Below are 5,798 nucleotides of genomic sequence, written 5' to 3' on the forward strand. Positions count from 1 at the left end.
ATTACTTTATTGTGTGCTGGTGATAAGATGAAACAGAAGTAACCAAGATAAAGAAAAATTTTTATTGTTTTGAGTGTGTTAGTATACAATAGCTTAGTTTTAAAGAACTTAGAACTTAAATATGTATTTCAGGTTGAGTATCCTTTGATATGTTGCACAGGTAGTTATATTTTTTAACATCCTTCCTGTTGTGAAAATCAGTTGTGGATCTGAGGAACAAAATGTCCTGTTAATTAGAGTCTAAATGTGGCACAGAATGTCAGCAATGCCTATTTAAGAAATAATGTTCTGGTTATGTGAGTTTATATCAAGTGAAAAGGCTACTTGGTTTAAATTAAAATTATGGATCTTAAAGCTTCAGTGTATTTATCAAATGGGAAACAATTTAAAAAGACAGTTGCTTAAAAACTCTTTTGAGATTTCCCTTCCCCAACAAGCACATTTTATGGTGGCATGTCGATTTTTTTCTTTTTTTTTTTTTTTTTGAGACAGGGTCTCCCTAAATTGCTGTGTGTACCACTGTGCTTGGTGGTATTCCACAGTATGTTAATTTTAAAAATTTAAAAGGGCTGGGGATGTAGTTCAGTGGTAGAGCACTTGCCTAGCACTTCTAGCAAGGAGCCAGGGATAATATAACCCCCAAGGGCATGTATCCAGTGACCTACTTCCTCCAGCCACATCCTACTTGCCTACAGTTACCATCCATTAAAATTATTAATCCAGCTCTGTGTGGTGGCACATACCTTGATCTTCAGCACTGCAAAAATACGTAAAAAAAAAGTAAAAAGTGGTTTTTTCATTAAAAAAATAGAAGTGAATTTGTTTATACTGAGTGAATTTCCCATCAGCAGATGCATAGTGTGCTAGCAGTTGGTTTATCACTGAGTCAGACATAGGGAGCAAAAATTTGAAGGTGAACTGCATCTTGTATAAGAGATGATGTGTGGTTTGGATATGAGTTATTCCCTGAAAGCTTGTGTGCAGGGATGTTCAGAGGTGAAATCATTCAATTATGAGAGATAACTAATCAGTGGGTTAAACCATTTGCTGGATTAATACATATGAATATATATTTTTGGTACTAGGGATGAACTCAGAGGCACTTAACCACTGAGCCACAATCCCAATCCTATTTTGTATTTTATGTAAAGATAGGGTCTCGCTGAGTTGCGTAGTGCCTCGCCATTGCTGAGGCTGGCTTTGAACTGGCAATCCTCTTGTCTCAGCCTCCCAAGCCGCTGGGATTACAGGCATGTGCCACCACACTGGGCTGGATTAATAATTTTAATGGATGGTAATTGTAGGCAAGTAGGATGTGGCTGGAGGAAGTAGGTCACTGGGTACATGCCTTTGGGGGTTATATTATCTCTGGCTCCTTGCTTGCAAGTTCTCTTTGCTTCCTAGCTGTCAAGAACTGATCAGCTTTCTTCTGCCACGCCCTCTCTACCATGATGCTTTGCCTCACCTATGGCCTAGGGCTATGGAGTGAACTGACCATAGACTGGACTAAAATAAACTTTTCTTCCTCTAAGTTGTTTTTGTCAGGTCTTTTGGTCACAGTGATTCAAAGCTGAACTAACAGATGGAATCTGAAATATGCCTTAGAGGACAGGCTGATTTTGGACTACTGAAGAAGCCTGAATAGTCTAGGGAGCAACACCCACAGTGGGGGATTTTGGAAAGGATTCTATACATTGTTTGCCTCAAGTTCCATAATGATAGTGAGAAATCATGCAGTCCTGGTTCAAGTCATCTTTCCTCTGGACTGTTGGTGTCCAACTGCAGAACTTCATAAAAAGAAGACAGATGATTCATTAAGCTGCCCATTTCACAGGGATCTCAAGGAGATCAGATTAGATGGGACTTCTGGGGGTAGAGAAGTCACCCCCAAACTTACATCACCAAGTCACAGCTGGAGCTACTTGGAAATGATCTTGTTGATTCATAAAAGTTTTCAGTAATTGAATGTGGAAGAAGTGCTATCAATTTGAGACTTTAATAATAAAGCTGGCTGGGATTGAGGAGCACTTTCTATGAATAAGTACAGAGCTAAGCATGTACTAACTCTCATGTATTCTTAATTCATCTTCATAACTCAGATGAGGCAGGCTTCAACCATTGTTCCATTTTGCAAATGGGAAAACTGAGGCATAGAAGGTTAAGGTCATACAATGGTAGGCAGTACTGGTATTATTCAAACACTCTTTTCTTTCTGAGATGGGCTTTTGGTATGTTGCCCAGGCTGCTCTTCAACTCCTGGGTTCAAATGAGTGAATCTCAGTATCCCAAGTAGCTAGACCTTTAGCGTTAAGATGTACAAAGGCTGGCCCTTGCAGAGCCATAGAATCAGCCATATACATCAATAGATGGATGACACATTGGGGATTGTTTAAGTGAAAAGCTGGGGTTAAGGGAGCCTTATGAATAGAAGAATGAGGAGTTACACAGAACAAGCCAAGCAATGGCACTAGAAATGCTAAAGGAGGCTTTGGGAAAACTTGAAGTTCAGTAGGGTAATTGAGGTAGTGAGACTTCTGGTTTCTTTTCACAATGGAACTACATTATTTTGATGAACCCACCTGCAAAAACTTAAAGGTAAAATATGAACAGAAAAAGTTCTTGATGATTCCAAGAACAGACAAATTAGTAAAAAGTTATCAGTCAAACTAGGCATGGTGATGCATATAATCTAGCAACTCAGGAGGCTGAGGCCAGACCCTGTCTCCAAAACAAAACAAAAAACAAAAAAACTGGGGATGTAGCTTAGTGGTAGAGTGTTTACCTAGCATGTGGGAAACCCTGGGTTTGATCCCTGGTAGCAAACACAAAGTTAACAGTCAAAAGTGAAGATAAAACCAGGTGTAGTGGCCCATGTCTGTAATCCCAGCAACTCAGGAGGCTGAGGCAGGAGGATCACAAGTTTGAGGCCCTGTCTTTTTTAAGGGTTGGGGATGTGCCTTGTGGTTAAGTATACCTGTGTTTGATCCCCAGGCCCAAAAAAAGAAAATAAAGATAAACAAGAATCCAGAAAGAAATGGAGTACGGATGCAATGCTGGAGATCACATTGAGGGTATGGTGTATGCTAGGTAAGTACTCAACCACTGAGCTACACTGCTGCTCAACCCCAGCCATGTAAACCACATTTGACCTAAAGGAAAACCATGTTTGATTCTAGCAAATCAGACTTCACATTGAGTGGGACAGAAATCAAAACCCAAAGTCCACATATAATGGGGAGTCTAATGTTTCATTTTTAAACAAAAACTGGCATACCGTACACCTTTCAGAGTAAAAGAGTAGGTCAGGAATAAAATCTTAAGGATTTACAACTCAGGAATTTAGGAATACTCAAGCTATGTTTCTGTATTGTTAGTGTCTTGGATATCTGATAGAAATAAATGAAAATACTTTCTAGAAGAATGGATTTTCTAATCTAATTATTTCTATATTCTTTCCCCAGAGACACAGTTATTTTTATTTTTTTTGGGGGGGTGGGGTACCGAGGATTGAATTTACGGGCACTCAGCCACTGAGCCATATCTCCAGCCCTATTTTGTATTTTATTTAGAGACGGTCTCACTGAGTCCATTGCTGAGACTGTTTTGAACTCTTGATCCTCCTTCCTCAGCCTCCCAAGCAGCTGGGATTACACATGTGAGCCGCCATGCCCAGCTCACAGTTATATTTCTTAAAACACAGGAAAACATGCCATCATAATCCCAGGTAGTTGGTAGGCTGAGGCAGGAGGATCTCAAATGTGAGGCCAGCCTGGGCAACTTAACCAGACCCTGCCACAAAAAGGGCTGGGGATGTGGCTCAGTGGTAGAGGGCTTGCCTAGCATATGTGAGGTCATGGGTTCAATCTGCAGTACCCCACAAAGAAAAATCTGTAACCCATTGTATCAACAGGCTACAGAAGAAAAATAACATGATCATGCCAACTGATTCAGGAAAAAAAAACCTTGATAATATTCAATGGTAATTGGTGATTCTAGGCATATAGAAGAACTTTCTGGCCTTGATAAAGAGCATCTACAAAACCTCTAAATAGCTAACATACTTCATGGTGAAAGACTGCTTTTCCCCTTTGAAAAAGAACAAGGCAAATATGTCCACTTTTATCACTCTTAGTACATATAAAAGTCCTCCTACTCAGGGTAATAAGGCAGAAAGGAAAATAAAAAGCATTCAGACTGGAAAGGGAAAAAAAATCAACTTCCTATTTGCAGATGAAATTTGCAGGGAAATGCCAAGGAACGAACACACAAAACACACACACACTCTACAAAATTAATAAGGGAGACCAGCAAGATGCCAGGTTGTATTGTACTGACACAAAACAAATTATCCAGGGGCTGGGGATGTGGCTCAAGCGGTAGCCTGCTGGCCTGGCATGCGTGCAGCCCGGGTTCAATCCTCAGCACCACATACCAACAAAGATGTTGTGTCCGCCAAATACTAAAAAATAAATATTAAAAATTCTCTCTCTCTCTCTCTCTCTTAAAACAACAACAACAACAACAAAAAACACAAATTATCCAGACTGTTGTAACAGAGAGACAAAAAGAAAATGCAGACAGTTGGTTAAAAAAAAAAAATTCTTATGTCTTAATTACAGGGGAGAGAAAAATGAATAGGCATTTGAAGAAAAATGACAGAATTTTCCAGGATTGATGAAAGATACCAACTTCAAGATTAAAGAAACCCAACAGGGCTGGGGATGTGGCTCAAGCGGTAGCGCGCTCGCCTGGCATGCGTGCGGCCCAGGTTCGATCCTCAGCACCACATACCAACAAAGATGTTGTGTCCGCCGAGAACTAAAAAATAAATATTAAAAATTCTCTCTCTCTCCCTCCCTCCCTCCCTCCCTCCCTCCCTCCCTCCTCTCTCACTCTCTCTTAAAAAAAAAAAAAAAAAAAAAAAAAAAAACCCAACAGCTTCCATGCAAGGGAGGAAAATAGAATCCCACCTAGACCTGTTGCAAAATTGCAAAATATTCAGAACGGGGCTGGAGAAGTTAGATGGGGCCAACGTTAACAATATTGGACCTAATGATAAAAACTAATACATGATCCTTTTTATTTGCCAAGCCCCTTACATACATCAAGCGATTTATTCCTTACAGCATCATGTAGGTTCTATAATAAGGGAGTTGAGATAAGTTTAGTCCTTGCCAAGGTGGCACAGTTTACGAATGTAGAGGAAAGATCTTGAACAAGGTAGTTCTGGCCCCCATTTGTGCTCTTACCTGCTATACACATTTGTCTCTCTAAGACAAGGGGGAAGCCGTTAAAAACCTTACCCAAGGGAGGGACATCACATTTGTTTTGGGAAGATCATCCAGGCACCACTCCGGATAAGGGATTGGATGGAGCCAAAGATAGAGGTGTGAGACTTTTGGAAAATGGGGGCCCAAATAGGGAGGGCCTGAATGAACTAAGGAAGTGATAAGAGGGGCAGACAAAAGTGAACGGGTTGCGAGGTCATCTGGGGTGCAGTCCACGGGACTCGGTTTTGGATGGATCTAAATCAAGGGTGGATTGAGGATGGTACCCAAGTTCTGACGGGCAATTCCGAGAACAGTGAAAGGCATTCACCGAGGCGGGGCACACAGGATTCTTGGGAGGCTTAAGGAGCTTCTCGGCTTTGGCACCGTACAGGTGTGGCGTCCGCAGATCCCGGCCGCAGAAGCCCCATTGGCCCCACGCGGCAAGCTGGGCTAGGAGCACGCGGGCGCCCCGCGGCGCCGGAAGCCGCGCGCGCAGGCGCAGTGCAGCGGGCGCCCCCTGGCGGGCGG

This window comes from Spermophilus citellus (assembly GCF_964194105.1).
Source record: "Spermophilus citellus genome assembly, chromosome: 9".
Lineage (NCBI taxonomy): Eukaryota > Metazoa > Chordata > Mammalia > Rodentia > Sciuridae > Spermophilus > Spermophilus citellus.